Raw genomic sequence first — 19432 nt, 5'->3', positions numbered from 1 at the left:
GTGTGGCGAGTTCTGCCTGCACTAGGTAACAAAACTTTTGGAAAACAGAAATAAATCTTACCCTATCCTCTCACTTTTGACCAAACTTTGTTCTTAAAATGTCTGTTAGGTAGTGAAATCCACTTAGACTTGCCTCTATACTTGAGGAACATGCTGATCAGGATTGGAAGGTAAAAAATGGAGATTTAACTGTGTTGTAGTAAGGAAGGAATAAGAGAGTTGGACCCCATGGATGTTCCATTTATAGGCTTTTCTAAAGAATTTTGGGGACAGGGGATTTATAAAGCACTGCTGTGGGAAGCTGACGTGCAGCAAGATAGTCAAGGCTTTATAATGTTCGAGAACATTATTGCCTTTTCTAATACTATAAATATATTTTTTTAAAGAATTTTCTATTAAGAATTCTTTGCTATCTGTATTTGACTTCCAATCCAAACAGCAAGTGCCCAGTGCAAAGCACTGAGAAACCACTTTAAATTATTGCTTTGTGAGCTTAAAAGGTCCTGTGCAAAGCAGCTACTTTTTTATGTATGCCATTTCTTCTCAGGTCTCTACATATTTTACTGAGTGTTGTGGTTTAACCCTGATTGGCATCTCAGCCCCACACAGCTGCTTGTTCACTCCTCCCTGGTGCGATGGGGGAGAGAAACAGGAGTGTAAAAGGGAGAAAACACATGTGTTGAGATAAAGACAGTTTAATAGGTGAAGCAAAAGCTATATGCAAACAAAGCAAAACAAGGAATTCATTCACTGGTTCCCATCGGCAGGCAGGTTTCAGCCATCCCCAGGAAAGCAGGGCTCCATCATGTGTAGTGGTGACTTCTGGAAGACAAACACAATCACTCCGAATGCTCCCCCCTTCCTTCTTCTCCCAGCTTTACATTCTGAGCATGACATCATATGGTATGACATTTCCCTTTGGTCAGCTGTCTCAGCTGTGTCCCCTCCCAAATTCTTGTGCACCCCCAGCCTATTCACTGGTAGGGCAGTGTGAGAAACACAAGAGACCTTGAGACTGTGTAAGCAGTGCTCAGCAGCAGTTAAAGTTTCCCTGTGTTATCAACACTGTTTTGGTCATAAACCCAAACTACACAAGATACTATGACGAAAATTAACTCTATCCCAGCCAAAACCAGTACACTAAGTCACTAAAATACAGCAAGTCTTCAATATGTAAAATATTGAAAATATGTAAAATATAAAAAATATCAAAACAATATAGGTGAAAACTAGAAAAGAAACAAAGGATATGGAAGGAGAGGAATAGGTGGCAATCACAGTACTATCTGGGGAGGATGACAAGTTGGAAGAATACTATCCTCTACACAGAATCACGCAGAGGAGCCTAAAAGTCTTTCAAACAGCTTTCAGCCCACATCCTTAGTAGCCATCAACTTCTCTGAAAGTCCCAGCTCATTCATTCATGCATTACACACCTTTTCCACCTTCCACTTAATCCTGTTTCCTCCAGGACTCCACCCGTGGCTCTCAGCATTGCCATATCTTCCTAGTTCCCATCATCAGACTCCTGTTGGAAACCGAAGGGAAAATTCAAATTCTAACTTCTTAGCGGTGGTAATTTGTGACCAAGGAATGATCTGGCATGGAAGGCAAGAAGGTCCAGTTATTGAAAGGATTAAACTGGCTGTCAGCAGGAAGGCCAGAGACAGAAAGGGTCCTGGTAAGGCAACAAAAGTTCCCTTGGTGATGAGAAAAGAAACAGCCACAGCATCATCTAGTAGCCATTCTGGTATAGAAGTGCTCACAGGCCACCTTTGGGCAGCAGGGCTGGGCTGGGGAATGAACCCAAGGCTGGGCTTAGGCACCCCATGCCAGCACTCACAGGGCTGGTGCTCGTGCAAGCGTATATGAGGAATCAGCTTGTGAGGCATGTTTGCAGAGTCTTGGTAGAACTGTTTATGGTGGTAGGACTCTGTCCAATACATTGTTCATGATTTTCTTTTTTCACATTTAAGCACAAATGTGTGTTTAATTCACCTCATGTGGTACAGTAAAAGTTCCCCGGCAAAATGAAACCCCAGTCCTGTATTTCAGAAGAATTTTAAAACATAGGCACAGTCTGCACTTGCTAGAAGTCCTTGCAGAATTCTGAAAAAGAAAAAGATGGTATTTCCAGCAAAAATTTGTTAGTCCTTTCCATAAATCATGCAGTTGAAGCCACTGTTGTGCTATAAATTCTACTCTCCTTCCAACCTACAACAGACTGATACCAAAGTTCATATCTTCAGGAACAGAGAAAAGGCCAAAATAAATCACAATTTACTTTTTTGATTCATCCTTATTTTGTGCAAGAAACAACAGAAGGGTCCTGTCTCCAGTCCCTCTACAGCAACCTGGTTGCACTGGGGAATGTGAGTTCCAGAGCCTTCACCCATGCTTACATACAATCTTTTACGGTCTAAAGAGGAGGAAACAATTTTTCATACAAGATGCATTCCTTGCTCTCAGTGCTAACCTTAATATATTGTCCTGGGTGAAGAAGTAAAGAGCTTTTTTTCCAGCATTACATTCTGAGCCAGTGTCCTCCACAGTTCCATGCTTTCACTCTATATATAGCACCAGAAATCAACAGGGGATATCAGGGATGATTTAATTATTTGCTCGTATTCAGTAATCACTGTCAGAAAAAAAGTTATCATTAGAGTTGCTTTTTTGAAGCCCATGTTAAGTACTTAAGTTAATTTTGGGAGTCACATTTTCATCACCTGATGATCCTTTATTCTGCTACTAAGACTATGATCAGTTGTCAAATTATACCCAACTTCTAAATTGTTAAGAAATCATCCGGTATCTTTTTTTAATTTTTTTATACATATATATTTTTTTTAATTTTCTTTTATGCTTAAGAATCCTTTGGTATTAACCTCATCTTCTCTGAAGTCGATACATCTCTGGTGCACAGAGAATAAGCAGTTTCTGGATGAAGACTAAATAGGTCAATTGTGAACAGCAGCTAGAAAGAGTAGCAGTAGCGTATATAAGAGCAAAATCTAAACCAAAGAGACTAAATTGCTGCAGGTAATACATGTTCACAGCAGGTAAAAAGCTTTGGTTCCAATAGTAGTTTTTACATTATGTTAATATCTAGGCATATACAAGTTAAAAAAGCATGGCTTCTCCTGATTTGTGCCATATGATTTGAGGCCAGCCTTAATATTATTAGAGAGAATCATCAGAATGCCAACCTTCAAAACTGCAAAACCAACAGAAATGTTTATGGTTTATTCCTGCCAGTAAAAACAGCTGTACCAAAATAGGTCAATAGTCTGCTTATTCATGTTTAGAGCTATGTATGTTTGCAGTCTGATAAAACTTCTTTTTATAATTGACATACTCTTAATTTTGACTTATTTCAGTAAAATATTAATTAGGAAAAAAACTGAGAAAAATGCATGCTGCAATGTGCTTTGCATTGTAATTACAGTAATGGTTTGGGTCAATATACAATTGTTGGATGATGTGTCTGGATGTGCTGGATATATGGATGATAGAAATTAAGTGGGTAGTACACAGAAAGCAAAAGCTAAGCATAGCAGAATATAATGGACAGTGCAAACTAGTTTTACTATGGTGAAAATAGGATTAGAATAAACTGATACAATGCTGTTTAAAAAAACAATTTCAGATAATAAGAGTGAAGAAGATTAGGAAGCAGAAGTTACTTTTTTTTCAGATAAGTTAAATTAGTTAGCTATGGTTCTATTAGATCTTATCAGTATGGGCTGCATATTGAAAGACATTTTGAAAGAATAGTAAGGACTAGACCTGGTGATAGTAATACAACAGTATGGATATATGTCACATTGTTTCATACTGAGCTAGAGTATGAGTTTAAACTTGTCATGCACTCTGTGACAACTTCCAATTTGTCTGCTCTTGCTCTACACTTACTTCAAGGTTATTGATCCCTTTTTTACATACGGGTAAAAGCATGCAGTAGCTATTGCAAAGCTAATTTATGCTAACTGGTTGGTCTCAGCTAGACACTCCCTAATCCAGCAATTTAACCTCCCACATGGAAGCAAAGATTTGGTTTTTAGCTTCACTCATATCAATGAATGGACATCAGAAAAGCATTTCTAAGCATACTTTTAAGTATGACTTTAAAATAAAAGTGATCTAAATATGAAAGTACCAGCTTTTAGACTACAATTGTACTAAAAGGGGAATCTAGACTCAAGATTACCTTCTTAACATAAATGAAACTTCTTTTCCCTGGACATGCCCTGTCTTAAAATTCAGTCTAAACGTTCCATCTCTGAATTACTTACCATTAATCAAGTGGTTCTGTCTACTTCTTCCCCTAAACCGTTATTCTGACTGTTGTATTCATGCTCTTCAGAAAGCTTTCACCATTGCACTGACTATTCTCATCCGATCCAGGTTTCCCTTCCTCTCAGTGGCCTCTTACACAGACTGTTACTATTCAATCTACTTTTAATCTTCTTCCATAATATCAGTTTCTTATTTTTTTATAATAATTTTCCAGGGGTCCTTTTTATTTATGGTTAAGTAACAAAGACTAAAAATAGACAATCATTGAAAGAGTGTTAAGAAATCTATTGTCCTGAATTTGTGGAGGCAAATAATCTGCATGCCCAAAGCAAATCACCTAGACAGCCATGACTCTTCTTGCATTATCTTTATCTAGTTGCAGATTTCCATTTTTCCCTCTACCTTTTAAAATTTCCTTCGTGGTTATTCTAGCAGTGTGTTTAATTGAAAGAATTTTAAGATACAATTACATTATTTTATTTCTAAATTTTAAGTTTCAACTGATCCTTCTTGTTTATGTCAGTATTTTTGCATTACATTTGCCAGATAAATTAACAAATAGAACTGTAGATGTGTGACATTTGAGAAAACACATCGGTAAGACATTAGAGTCCAAAAATTCATCATCTCAAATATTTTTGAGGGAAGTAACAAGCATCACATTTTAACTATATATACTACATATATACATATATATATACACATATATATACACATATATATACATATACATACATATATATATATATATGAGTGATTTTCTATGTTATTGGCAAGGTCAGGGATTTAATTTTAGTTGTTAGAGTCTTGTAAAAATGAAGATTAGGTAATTTCAAGGGTAATTTCAAGCTACTGTATATCTTAAGTAGCTATTGAGGCCACTGATAAACATAGCTTAGGGTTAACCTGTGCATTTCAAAGTACTGGAAAAAGCTCACTGGAAGCAAAATAATTCACCTGAAGCTCATATGGTTCATGTACAGCATTATAAAAGATAGTCTAGAAAATAAAAATAACAGATTATATAAACACTTCAAAGTTTTAAAAAGAGATATTGATTCTTTCCTTTTAATCTTTATACTCATCAACACAACTGTCTTATTCATTGCTACATACTTTAAATCTCCTCAGAACTGAATCAATAATGACACTTTATAAACAAATGCAATCAGACCATATCCTTGCTGTTATATATATCTGTAACAAACTGTTTTCAGGAAACTGCTGATCAAGCAAGCAGTCCAGAAGTGTTCCAGCCTGGTAAGCAGGTCCTGTTTTCTCTGAAGTCCTGAGTGTCTTCCCAGAAAATATAAATGACTATAATTCTGGACTACTAAGAAAATGCTAAACCTTTTGTAAGCAGTCAAAATTTCTTTACTTTTTACATCAGGAAAATATTAGCAATAGAATATTGGTTTCACTGCTGGATCAGTTACCAAAGCAAAGAACAGGGAACAAATGAGAGAAGTGACATTTAATAAGAAACAAGTTCCCTGTTTCTTTGCTTCTAAAACTTCTCTTTGCTACTCAGACAGCTCAAATGACATTCAGTTATTTGCCTCCCATATGTCTCTGATTTAATTATAATCAAAACTGTCAGGGAGGTATTTTAAATCACAGGGGTTTGTCAATGTTTGCTGGCACAAGCATGGAAATTTTCTGTGTTAATCTCTTCTCTGACTTCAGATTTATATTAATGGCCATCATTCCTCAGGCTGCCTTCCTTAGAAATGCTGGGAATCATGATTGAAAGAGAAATAAACTATATATTGCCTCCAGCAGTGAGCAGCTGGTGTTTTAACTGTCTGAATACAAACTTAAGATGTACAATTGTGGCTTTATATGACAAGGGCTTTTATAGCTCAGACACTAACAGAACCTAGCTCGTCCAAGTCTACCATAAGGATTGACAAGAAGAGATTATTGTAAGGCTAACAGTATCAGAAAGAAGCTGTCATTAAGTGGGAAAGTGCAAAAAGGTCAAGGAAGTTCAAGATGCTTCACTGAAACAATTATTTTTTTAAGCAGAGAAATAAAACAATAGAATGTCATTCTGTCTTTATGCAAAAACCCCTCATCTGCAATTTATACCTTAACTATTTTAAGACTTGTGCTTCTGATTTAAAAAGAAGTAAAAAAAAAAAAAAAAAAGAGGAAAAGAAAAAGGAAAAAGTACTTCTCTTATCACTGTTGTATGCTTTGTTTTGGTTTTTTTTTTTTCTTTTATATTGGTGCAGATTATGTCTCTTAAGAGATAACTCTTTCAAAGAAAGTGGCAAAATTATAGGTTATCTGACCCTTTGTACTTAAATTGGAAAGAAATGGCTTCGAACATTTACATGATTGTACCTTCTCAGATGTTTCAAAATAAAAGATCTAAGTAAGCGTAAAAAGCTAGAAAGGCTGAAATGTACATTGTTTTCAAAGTTTCAATTAAATTCAGACACTTTAGGATTTTCTTTTCTTCTGTCTTTCCAATAAAGGAGTTGCATTGCATTTGTCTTTTAATATCGTGATATTTATGCTGTCCCACTTAAATTTTGGTCCAATTTTTTGTTAATTATGACCAGTCTCCTAAGTTAAGATTCTATTGTCTGACTTTTAGAAGTATATGCTCTTCCACAATTGAAAGTAAACCTCTTTTATCAAAATAATAATCCCTGATATAGATCTATTAAGTTTCCATGATATACAATACAGATCAATTGAGTATAAATATAGCAGAGTGACAGAGGATGAATTAATTTAATGCCCTATTCCGAGGTGGGGCCTATCATACTGATAAATTCACAAAATTATTTAATTAACATAGTGTTTTGGTATTTGACTAATCATGTTACCTTTGAAAGTATTATTTTAATTAGCATGGATTATTTCCCAATAGCAAAGAGCAAAAGGACAAACTAATTGGTAAATCCTACTGGACAGGTGATAAATCACAAGTATTATTTCCAAAACACCAGTAACAGTTTGAGTGCTATAAAAATATAGAAGGACTTCTAGGAGGATCAAGAAAAAAACATGCAATACATGTCAAATTAAAAGACATTTTTGTGTTTTGTGCCATGACTCAGTTTATACACCCATCCAGGTCAGTACAAAATAATGTTTTCATATATAACATTTTTAAACTCATATGAAGAGCTACATAAACTGCTTGACAATGGATAACTGGGATCAAATTAAAAATCATATCATTACTCAATCAACTGGAAGTTAAAGGAAGTTAGAAGTAACTTCTAAAATTATATAAAGTAAAGGCTTACAGAAAAAACGGCTATCATTAAATTTATGTTCATTGATAATGTCTAAATCAGTGTACTAGTAACACTTCATAAGTTTTTCTTTTGTTAAGAAAGAGTCTGAAGCAGGTCAGTATATAAGTAATGATCAAATTTTATAATCACCTATTGCATCTTTCTTTATATCTGTAGTATGTAATACATTTTAACCCTTGTTAAGAAACTCTGACAGAGGTGCACTGTAAATTGATGGCTTTTCTCAATTTCTGTATCGTTAGCAATACATGCAATCATTGTATATTAATAGAAATATAAAGCAAATTTAATAATTTTCTCTGTATAGGTAATCAGTCAGTCTGATTCACCTGAAATCCCATCTGCTGTTCATAGCATATAGCAAGGGAAAAAGGAAAACATAAAGAAAAGTTTAAAATGCAGAGATAGTAGATTTGCCTTTAATTTCTGGCCAAGACATTTATAACACCTAAAATTACTTTTATATACTTTCAATAAAATGATCCAGCCTTCAATGTGATAGTGGAGTTTTTCTCAAGGTAAGGAATTTAAAGTAACAAAATAAATGTATTATTTTTACAGTAATGTAATAGCATCCTCACCGCTGATAGTCCAGTAAATATAGTTTTGCAGTAAGTCCAGAAAGACCAGAGATTTTTAACTGATCTTTAATTGCTCAGTTAAATTGGCCAGGACATTTATGTCTTGTCTTGGGGTGAATTAATTTTAATTCATTTTAATTGTGTTTGTTGCCTAAATTTATTTTAACTTTAATTTATAGGGAGAACAAGTAATTATTCCATTTGAACCATCTTTTACTCCAAAATATAATGTGACGTCAAAGAAAGCAGACATAGGATGGCATCACAGATTACAGTCATGAATCAATGGTCACTACAGGAGCACAATTTTGTACTTATCAGGTAAAATCAGTTTTAGAGATAACAAAAAGGAACTTCAAACTGTTGGGATCCTTTAAAGGGTGGGATGGGGGTGGGGAAGCACTGGAACAAACTTTGATAAGAGTATATCTATAAGCCAAAACCAAATGTACCCCAGATTGAGGAGGAAGAAATCATCAGCACCATGCATTTGGCAAAGAGAGGGAAATAATGTCTTCTAGTTTTCTAGTGAAACCTAGTGAAGATTTCAGGCTACTGACAATTTGCTGTAACCCTCCACCACATTGCTTGCTTGAGGGATCCTTCTCTGTGCCAGTTCAGGGACATCGGAGCTTCTACTCCTGTAGATAGGAAAACTCAGCTGCTTGCTGTGATCTGGACAGTGCTCAAGGGAGCGATTGCCTGTGTATGGAGAGGCTCCAGTACTCAATGCACCTCCAATGATCAATCTCATTGATGCGCACCAGTGGTTTTGTCATGCAAGCAACATCATACAGGGAGAGTGCCTAACACTACTGGCCATACATATGTATATTGACTAAACTCAGATTGAATTCAAGCAGCCTATCAACATAGAAGAAATGCCACATTGTGGTCCTTTTGAGCACACAGAGTGCCCACGCTGTCCCAGAACCAGCAGCTCAAGTACAATAACAGGGGTTCTTACAGAGGTATGAAGGTAGAGTTCAAGAAAATCTCTTGATTTTTACACCCTTCTATTCAGCTAAGGGCATTATATTCATAACTACATTAGCATTGTTCCATCTGCTTTGTTCTGACATGAGTCCACCATTGCTCTGAAAATGTTCATCTCATTGGCTTCTCCTTTCAAGACAGGTACAAATGCCCGCAGGGCTGCAGTGCAAGCAAAATTTTGAGTTTTTAATTTCTCCTAACATGTTTGTGATTTGAACATGTGTGGAAATGTATCTCTGGGCACTTAGGCCTTTTGTAGCTCAAAGACTAAGTGTCAGGTTAAAGGAGTACTTTGAGGTGTAATCCTTTTTGGACTCAACCTGATGTAGCCTGAGACAGGTCCATTTGATTTGCATTTAGTCTTCCATTCACAGTGGACTGATTAAAATTACTATTTTTGGCTAAGCTAATTCCAGACCCTCCCATCTCTTTCTTCTGTAATATGTGACATAGATTTCAATGTTTTGTATTTTTGTCATGTAATACATTTGTCATACGATACCAGCACATGACAGAGTGAGACAAATCTTTCTTTTCAGTGTTAGAACCTTAAACATAGTTATTTGTATCTCATTGTCTTCTATCTAAAGTAATTCTTTGATTTATTCCTAAATGTTCAATCAATCAATCAATCAGACCTGTTGTCCTGATTCTAGAGATGTTTCATTTCCTCCTCTGGTCACCAGCCAATTTCTACATTGTGACAATACCTACAAGGCCTCCAGTTACATAAACTGGGATTTAGTTACACTGCAAAATCTTAGTTCTCCATTGTGGGCAAGATTTAATTTAACCGCATCCCTTAGCCATAAATAAGAATAGAGTTAACTGTACATTTTATAATGTACCTGACATTCATATGAACTGTGACCTGTGCTGATGCATTTAAAAAGAAATATAATCCTATACCAAATAAGTCAACAACATAGTCATAGGATTACATTAGCGTTTAATACTTGGTTAAAGTATTTATGTTGTAACTGATGAATAAATATATATATATATGGAGTAGATTCATTAGGGCCCAATCTGTGGTCAAATACCAACACAAAAATACATGACACAGTACAGTCATAGAAGCTCAACTCTCAGAAGGATGGGTCATATTAATTTGACAGATTTCTTTTATTCTTCAGGTTCTTGGTCTGTGGTTTTTCTTTTCTTTTCTTTTCTTTTTTCTTTTCTTTTCTTTTCTTTTCTTTTCTTTTCTTTTCTTTTCTTTTCTTTTCTTTTCTTTTCTTTTCTTTTCTTTTCTTTTCTTTTCCTTTCTTTTTTCTTTTCTTTTCTTTTTTTTCTTTTTTCTTTCCTTTTCTTGCCTTTTCTTGCCTTGCCCTTCTTTGCCTTGCCTTGCCTTGCCTTACCTCTTCTTTTCTCTTTTCTTTTCTTTCTTCATTCTTTATTTTCATATTACTTTGAGGAAATCATTCATGGAAAATGTTAAATTTTAGGAAGATAGTCTCAGGCCATCAAGAATTTTGAGCATCTTCATTCTAACTGTAAGAACTAAAGTCATGTGGGGAAGAAAAATTCAAAATAGTTTTCAGAACTAGTTATGGAAAGGTAGAGGAGACTAATCCCATTCCTCAAGTCATGCATACAGATGCCCTTGGACAGAAGATTCTTATTTATGCCCCCTAGAAAACAGTATACCATCTGCACAAAACATCTGGACAGAGGTGCAATTGGTGCATTGCTTTCTACAAAAATGGACAACTCACTAATCATTATCTAATTGCAGACCTGCTATTGTAAAATGCCCATGAGTGCAAAATAATAAGAACAACTTCATGCAGGAGGCAGATGGTGCCACCCAGTTCCACAACATAGAAGCAGCTTGTAATGTTTTGAAAAAAACAGAAAACCTTTCTAATTCTAAGGAAAATTGAAACAGTTGAACTGCATCCTTTCTGTCTTAGAAACTAGGTTCTATTTATGCATTTATGAATATGATTGACACTTGTAATTCTTTCATCAGATGGAGAAACACGTACAAGAAAGTGTATAATTTTAACATTTGAAGTAATATACTCATACATTTTAATACAAATACTATTTCTGCTGTCGTATGTCATATATTATACACTAATTTCACTTTTGAGGTAGGAGGAATATGCCTTCTATATTTTGCAGTTTGAGATGAACATCATACACTTTGAAACCCTCAGGTCAGCCATAAGATAATGTATTCCTTGTAGACAAGCAGAAAATTCCAAGATGCTAGTACAGCTAAGCATGGTCTTTATTCCAAAGGTGCAAATACTTTAAAAAATAACTTTCATCCAAGTAAGAAAATTGTTTTGAGGATATAAACTGGGAGCTTGAGCATGATTCAGAGAAGGCTTGTGTCAGTTTGCTGTTTAACCAACACCTGCTTAATAATTTCATGTTTAATTAGTGCTCAGAATGGGTAAATTGGGATTTGGCAGTTGATGTGGAAGGGAGCAGCGTGGAGGCCTTGAGCTACTGCTCAGGGCTTTACAGGACTGCAGGACACAGCATGGTGGTGGTGGCAGCATTGCGGAGTGATCCCCAGTGCCAGTAGGATTGGCTGTCCTTGTCAGTCAGAGACCTTAGACTTGGTAGAGCTCTGGAGGGTGGAGGTTTTTGTGGCTTTATCTGTGGAGCATGCACACAAATTGTGGAGCTATTAGGCTGCAAGTTGTGATGAGCAGACTGTGTAGCATCAAGGACGATGATTGGGGGATCTTCGGCTTATTTGCAGAGGCTTTGGGGGTAGGGGAGAGCTGTGCAAGCTCATGTTGCACAGAATGAGGGACAGCCAGAGGATATGCTTGAGTGGGTGGAGGGCATTATGGAGACTCCCAAGACAGTGGAAGATGGAAGCTTGTGTCTTCCAGTGGCAGGAAAATTATTTCTCCACTTGCAGGTGTCACTGACAAGGTACAGAACCATGGTAACTAGAAAAGATAAACAAACCGTGCCCAGGAGGCATCTAGGTCAGCTGGACAGGATTTGTGGGCTGGAAACAGTACCACCAGGTGAAGGTAATAGGTGGTTGCGAATAGAACCTCCCTTTTTCAGCCAGCTGAAGCATTCACCTGCAAAGCTAACTTGCCAAATTTACCTGCCAGAGGCTGTGATCTGGTGTTTTGGAGAGACTTCCAAGAGGCACCCAGCCCACCAACTATTACCCCTTGATGCTCGTCCATATGGGCTCCAATAATACTATCCAGAGAGACCCTGTGTGTGCCAGGAGTGACCGCAGGGTTCCAGGGGCCAAGATGAAGGGCCTGGAAGCCTAGCTTGAGTATTCCCTGGGCCTGCCAGTGAAAGGTCAAGTAAAAGCAGATGTACCTGGTAGGTCACCATGGTATTGTGTAGCTGATGTGTCAGGCAGGGTATAGACTTTCATGACCACAAAGACCTATTTAAGAAACAAGGATTCCTGGGGTAAGACAGGATCCATTTGACAAAAATGAGGTAGCAGCATCTTTACCACCAACAGACTTACAGATCTAGTGGGGATGACTTTAATGGAAAAGCACTGAGGGATGGAGTTTAAAGACCAAAGCAGAGAGCAGCGGCAAGGAGGACAGTGAAATACAGTGTGATGGAGTATTCTCCCACATTTCTCCTGAGAAAGCAGCATGACTGGGGGTACATGTCAAGAGCCTGCACATGAAAGAAAGAAGAAAGGGAGACAAACAGGAAGAATCAGAAATCCATATGAAACTGCAGAGTGGTAGCCTCATCAGGGTCATGGAAAAGTAGTGGGGTATACTGTACAACTGGAGCGGGGCAATGGAAGGGCACTGGCTTTGCAGGGAGTAAACAATCACTGTGGAAGAAGCCTAGATCACTGGTGTAGGTTAGACACCTCACCTCACCTCAAGTGGCTAAGCTGTGGAGAGATAAATCCTATACAAGTAGCTGAACTTGAAACAAAGCTTTACTATTAATCCATGCGGTTTGATCTCCTTTGAGTGGCGTTTGATAAACCAAATTTCTAGAAAATTGGTACATACTTTGCAGTTTCATCATCACTTTGATATTCCAAGCTCTGCTAATGGTTTAAAGCAGGCTGAGCAAGTTAGTGCCCTAGATTTCATTTGTAATATTTCCGGACTGGGTATTTCACCTTTATTGTACCCTTTTCTACTAAGCACATACAATCTGATGACTGACTCTTAGGGTTGCTACAAAGAAACAATAAACACTCCTCTGACTAACCAGGGCATCTAATCATCCCTGGCAATCAAAGGATTTGTAAATGTCACTGCACTTTGTCACATCCTTCCAGCTGCCAGTGCAACAGTGATGATTTCACTTGAGTGCTAAATTCTCTTGTCTGACCTCCAAACACAGCACACATGAAGAATAAAGGAAACTGAAAGCTGGCATTTGCACACAGAAAATCCTTAATCAAAGTTGTCGAATGTGTTTATGTTCAAGAGAGATAGGGTCCACAATACAAATTAATTAAAATATTTGACACAGAGCATTTTCTCTACTTCATACGATTCTATATGAATGGAATTTTAGGTCCAAGGTTAACACTTTCCTGTGTCCTGTGTATTACTAATGAGCTTTGTAAACTGGAAGCTGTATTATATTTAGGGACAGACAGAGCTGATTTCCATCAAGTGTCTTTACAGGATATAAGCCTTATAATGGGAAGAAAGTAAGCTGCATAATTTAAAAATACTTTAACATTTAATTATTTTTTTTTTTAGCCTTTGAGTTTTTCTTTTAAAAATATTTCTTCTACTTTATGTGACCATAATGTGTTATAAATGTCATAGGAAATCTGAACTATTTTTTCTTGTGCTTCTGCCAGTATTCTATATTTTTCTGCTTTTTCTCAGAAATTATGGGTAAACAAGCAAACATACATATAATACCATGATACTTTCCCAACAAAAAATAATACAAAATTGTTCTGGATTATTAATTACAAAAATCAATAATTTAGTCTAGCTTTGCAGAAATTTGGTTAAGTGAGGGTGTAAGCCCCAAGAGAAACAAACCAGAAACTTCAGGGGAAAAAAACCAACACCAAAACAAAATCAAAAGTACATTTCCAGTGCTGAATTTTGCAGTGAGACTTGTTACCAGATGTGTTTAAGTAGAGCAGATGTCTACTTAAGAGCTGACTGTCCAGACTCACTGTACTACCTTTACAGTGTGAAATGTACCTAGCCTCGGCAGGATTCTTGTTATCATAAAGTCCACATCTAAGTAGGTGAGATCAATCATGCCCCAGCAAAGTCTATTTTTTTAATTAGCTATAAAAGCAGTCTGGGACAATGATATAAAATGTTTACATGTGCATTGTGGTCCAGTTTAATCTCTTCTGCACAGCTGGCAGTCTCTAATTTATAGATAATATTATAGTGTTTTTTGTTTGATTTATGGGTTAGTGATATTTCTGCTTAAAATGTATCAAAACATTGTGTTAGCATTCCATAGAGTAAAAAAAAAAAAAAAAAAAAAAAGAAAATTGACAATAAATGTCATTATTGACTAGGAAGGAAAAAGAAACAATGCGATTTTGTATGAATCTATTGTTTGCATGCCTCTTGCATAGTTTCAGAATCTATCTGGACCTTCTACCTAAAAAGTGCACTAGAATCAGAAAGACAGAAAAGGGCAACAAGGATGGTCAAAGTAATGGAATAGCTGCAGTATGATGAATGAGTAAATAGACTGGGACTCTATAACCTTGAAAAAAGAACACCAAGATTCTATAAAGGATTTTAAAATTATGAGTGGCACAGAGAAAGTGAATAGATATGATTACTCACATCTCATGATATAAAACCTAGGTGATTTCACATGAAAATAACACTGACAGGTTTAGAATGAAAAAAAAGAGGCTAGATGACAGACAGACTAGATAGTAGACAAAAGGAGATTAGACAAATTCACAGGAAAAAAAAAACGATGAATAGTATAAATACAAATAATACTGTTGTCTTTATTTTGAAGAGCTCATTTACAAATAGCAAGTAAGAAGTATTTGACAGGAGAAGAGCAGGTAACAAATTCAGCAATTGGTTCAAATCTGTCCTGTAGGGTCTCTGAATACAAGTCTTTTAACTGGAGGATTTAAAAGATCTGAAGAGAAAAATGGTGCATTACTGACAGTCTAGTTATGTCTAGTCTTAAGGCTTGTGCATATTTTGGTGCAAAGGTGACTTCCAGCACAGCCACATCCTCAAGAGTCACGTGTAAAACTAAATTCTGCCACCTCAGGAGAGATATTACTGTTTAGAGGCGCTGTTCTAAAAGCCAAATGAGTTGCACATGTTCAGTGTTTTTACTTACAAATAAGAAGAAACATTTCCATTTTCAAGGCTGAAAAAATGATCTAATACACTAAATCACACTGACTGTTGCACTGTGTTCCTGAAGCAACGGGTAACTTTTTTAGATTTCACTGCAGAGGCCATAAATTATTTATGAGCAAGCCAAGTAGTTTTATCTTCAAAGAAAGACTAGAGATCTCATTGACATCCCTGAGAGATGTGTTCTTTTTTCTTTTCTTTCTTTTTTTTTTTTTTTTTTTAATTGAAATATTTAAAGACTTCATTATGAACTTGAGCCTCATTTTAAGCATGTTGGTTGGAAAATCCTTGTTGTCTTTACCAGTGTTTCAGCAAGCAGTAGAGTGAAACCTTGTCAGGTAGAAAGGGTGAAGTCGATGTGGTATTTTCTCCTTTATTAGTAGGAGAAAACAATTTCAAAGGAACACGTCTTAATACAGAGCTTTTGACAGTGCAGAAGTGTGATTTTCACTGTCTCCGTATCAGTATAACTAAGCCGCAACCCTGCAAATACTTTATAGATAAGTAGCTTTAGACAGAATTAATATAACCTAATTTTAGTAGTTAAAAAATTATCATTTAGCTTAAGCTAATTATCCAGCATCACTATATAGAGACCAAAGAGTGACAGAGTCTCCTCCTAGAAGAGATATCTGGAATTAATTGTCATATGTAAAATTCTGTCTCTCATTGAATGAAAAGGGAATGAAATTATGTAGAAGAACAACCAGACCAACACTTAGGTGCCCACCATCTTTAAATCTGATCTAGCCCTGTGGGCTACTTTCATTATTAATGAAGAATAAGTACCACCAAAAGACAAGTTCTCAAAAATACAAAATAAAAGTAGCTCAAATGAATTACCACCTGCAGGTGCCTATTTTTCTGCTTTGACTATGTAAGTGACTAGTTCAGAATTAGACATCTACTTTTTACTGTTAAAATTAATCAGGTGAATGCCACTAACCCTTACCTTTTTATTGCTAAGGTTAAACATACAGCATAAACATGAAGCACGTCTGAAAAATCTGTGTAGCTTTCTTCGCATCTGCAGCTGTCTAAATACACTTAAATACTTCCTAAAACTTAGCTTCTCATAAAGGCATTAGTAATTTTCTACCTTACAAGGATAGTGATATGTAAAATGCACTAAAGATTGTGATATGACTATTTCTACAAAAAATGGACAAGAGTCAACATGATAAATGTGCAGAATTAAAGTTTTATCATCATATTCAATATAGCACTGGTGGACACAGTTGTTTATTATAGATATAGTATATAGAACTCATTGTATTGCCCTATTTTGTCTGCATCTCTACAAAATTCAGGCAACACCTTCCAGAAAATAAATGAGGGCTGGCTGTACTGTTATACATATATTGAAACTGTATTAACTTCTCTTCCACATATGAAAAATCATTCTATTGATACAGAATAACAGTGAACTTAAACTGTAATAGACAGAATAAAAATAATGTTCAGTTCCACTTTGATAGATGTTTGGCCCTTCTAAATTACACAGTTCTACAGATCAGTGTGTGTGTGTGTGTAATCTTTTAAGAAGTTTTTTTTCCTTTTAAAAAGGAAAAAAACAAGTACACATACCCCACTTGCAACAGAGAAGCTGTTTTATTTCATAGCAAGTAAGAATATAGGCCTTCATTATTTTGTACTAATGTCACATTTGTATGTATGCTGCAATAAGAACTAGGTATTTGGTAGTAGAGAATAATAAGATGAATTAAGAGGATTCCTCAGAAAGCTTTATTGTGCAATTGTAGCTGTAAAAGCATTAAAATAGGGAGTACGAAGCAAATTAAAAATATAACAGTACCTGACTGGCTTCAAAAATGTTAGACAAAACCCGCTAATTTAATGCAGAAAACCACAACCTTCCAAATTAGTTTGTTGTGGGGTTTTTGTTGTTTTTGTGTTCGGTTTTTTGTTTGTTTGTTTTTTAATTATTTACCTATTTCAAAGGGTATCCAGTGAAATCTCACCATGCACAGACCCTTCTGCTGGTTGTATTCTGCTCCCTGCTGGTTCTTTACACCTCCTGCTTTCTTGCAGAGCACTATGCCTAAAAAGCCATGAGAATTACAGTGGAAAGCAAAGGAACAATGGTAGCACTTCATGGTGTAAAGGGACTGTACACTCATAACATGAATTTTAATCCTTTAATCTCTGAGGAAGTTGAACATGAAACTTAGCTGAACGATAAGAAAGTGCAAAAGTTTATCACACCTTCCTGCTTCCTTCAAAAAATACTGATGATGTGTTCAATAACTATTTAAGTGGCAGGGATTTATCTTTTATATCCTGTTGCACCAAACTACATTTTGGCTTTTCGTAATCAGTCCAGGTTTTCTGATGGGGAGAGAGTTTGTACCTGTATTTTAGGCTGTCGGCCTGCCTTAAAAGCAAAATATACACGTCAGTTCATCCACAAAGTTTTGAATAGCTATTCCCTTTTTTATTTTCAGAACTTATTAAAATTCCTCACTATTCCTTACAATACACTGAATTAAATTAAAAGACTTAGCTATCCAATACGGAAATTGTAAAAACATTTTAGTAAACATTTTCTTCTGACTGCACTAAAAAAGGCACTTTTAACACTTTTGCTGTCACCTGTTGGGTCACAGATGGCTTTGCTTTCTGTCATGTTACAGAATGTACTAGTTTTGGCTGGGATAAACTTAATTTTCTTCATAGTAGCTCTTACGGTTCTGTGTTTTGGGTTTGTTTTGGGCTGAAAACAGTGTTGACAACACAGAGGTGTTTCAGTCACTGCTGCACAGCGCTGGCACAGTGCCAAGGCCACCTCTGCTCTGCCCACCCCACCAGCAAGCAGGCTGGGGGCACACGGGACACAGCCCACCCCAGCTGAACAAAGGGATATTCCATACCATATCACATCATGCTCAGCATGTAAAGCTGGAGGAATAAGAAAGAAGGGAGGAAGTCTGGAGTGATGGCGTTTGTCTTCCCAAGTCACCGTTAGGCGTGACGGAGCCCTGCTTTCCTAGAGATGTCTGAACATCTGCCAGCCAGTGGGAAGTGGTGAATTAATTTCTTACTTTGCTTTGCTTGTGTGCACAGCTTTTAATTTACCTACTAAACTGTCTTTATCTCAACCCATGAGTTTCCTCAGTTTTACCCTTCTGAGTGTCTTCCTGATCCTGCTGGGGGCAGGGAGTGAGCAAGTGGCTGTGTGGGGCTGAGGAGCCTACTGGAGTTAAACCACAGGGCGTATAACCCTAACCTTTATTTTGGAGAGTAAGCTTTTGCTCCTGAACATTATTAATCTCCACAGTTAATCATTCTGTAAGTGGGAACCATATGAAATCTTTCGGGCTGAAAAAGCAGCTGTGATGGATTTCTAGGAATATTACTTCAAGGGTCTGATGCGTAGTGTGGTCTCAGAGACAGGACAGGCTGTTGAGCTGGGCCTCCACACACAGATTTTATTCAATTGCATTCCCATTTGTCTGTAGGTAGCTGTTAACAACTGTTTTGAATTTAGGATGCCTCAATCCCTGTGTAATGAACATGATGACTGCTAATACACACTTACAGTTCACTGATATGAGGAATGGAAAACATAATTGTATTCACTACCAATAATAATCAGTACTAATATCTAAAAATTGTTAGCAGGTAGATATATCTTAGATGAAATAATTTAGACCATTTCAAAAGATAAGGAACAAAGACAACCACGTCTTTGCAGTTGACACAGCATTAACACTTTCCAGGAGTCTTTCCAAAGAGGTTGAAATTAATAGGATGAGTCTGGTGCTGAAAGTAAGGCATATGCTTAAATTCCTGTCTATCCAGAATGTCATTATGCATTTCACATCCAAAGGTACATCTTTTTTCCTGCAAAAAGCCAATGTAAAGAAGATTTAATGCATTGTGAGGGTGTGAACAGCCATGTGAAACTAGGTTTAGTTATTTTTCTAGGGAAAACAAAACCTTCAAAAAACTA

This window comes from Falco punctatus, assembly GCF_963210335.1.
Source record: "Falco punctatus genome assembly, chromosome: 5".
Taxonomy (NCBI): Eukaryota; Metazoa; Chordata; class Aves; order Falconiformes; family Falconidae; genus Falco; species Falco punctatus.
The sequence above is the reverse complement of the archived record's forward strand: the minus strand, read 5'-3'. Positions refer to the sequence as shown.